Source organism: Penaeus monodon, chromosome 22 (assembly GCF_015228065.2).
Source record: "Penaeus monodon isolate SGIC_2016 chromosome 22, NSTDA_Pmon_1, whole genome shotgun sequence".
Classification (NCBI taxonomy): Eukaryota; Metazoa; Arthropoda; class Malacostraca; order Decapoda; family Penaeidae; genus Penaeus; species Penaeus monodon.
In genome coordinates, this window is record NC_051407.1 from 8,593,786 (window position 1) to 8,594,226 (window position 441).

Consider the following 441-nt stretch of genomic DNA (forward strand, 5'->3'; position numbering starts at 1 on the left):
ATTTTAACTTCAATATAATAGTGTTGATTCTATCATTGTAGGTTCAAGCCTTGGAAGATGGTGAACATTATAATCTATTCTAAATGGCATTTTATTGACCATCTAACCTTGTCAGCGAATTTATAATTGTGATATTCTGCATAATGATATCTTTGTCCGAATAACAAACAGATCAGAAGTTAAATTAACTTTCTAATTAATAGGGGCTGCTGTATTCGCATTGGTTCTCAGTCTGTTGGTTTTACAGGCAGCTTCGAAACCAGTGCGTAAGTACCGGCACTTCTTTTTTCCGTAAATGTGATTACATGAATAGTATTAATGGACTTGGCAGTATGTTATATAGGGAATGCATCAATACCAGTAAACGTAAACAAAGTTAGGTGTTACGATTTCTTGTATATATCATTGTCTACATCTGTAATATGCAGAATACAACACACA

At 33.3% G+C, this 441-nt stretch overlaps 1 long non-coding RNA gene across 1 annotated transcript in view; it reads left to right on the plus strand.

Moving 5' to 3' along the window:
* Positions 1–441, plus strand: part of LOC119587558 — a 2,812-nt gene that overhangs the window by 613 nt on the left and 1,758 nt on the right. The window contains exon 2 of the long non-coding RNA XR_005230002.1: positions 204–266. This is a non-coding gene — a long non-coding RNA (uncharacterized LOC119587558). The remainder of the gene's footprint in view (positions 1–203; positions 267–441) is intronic.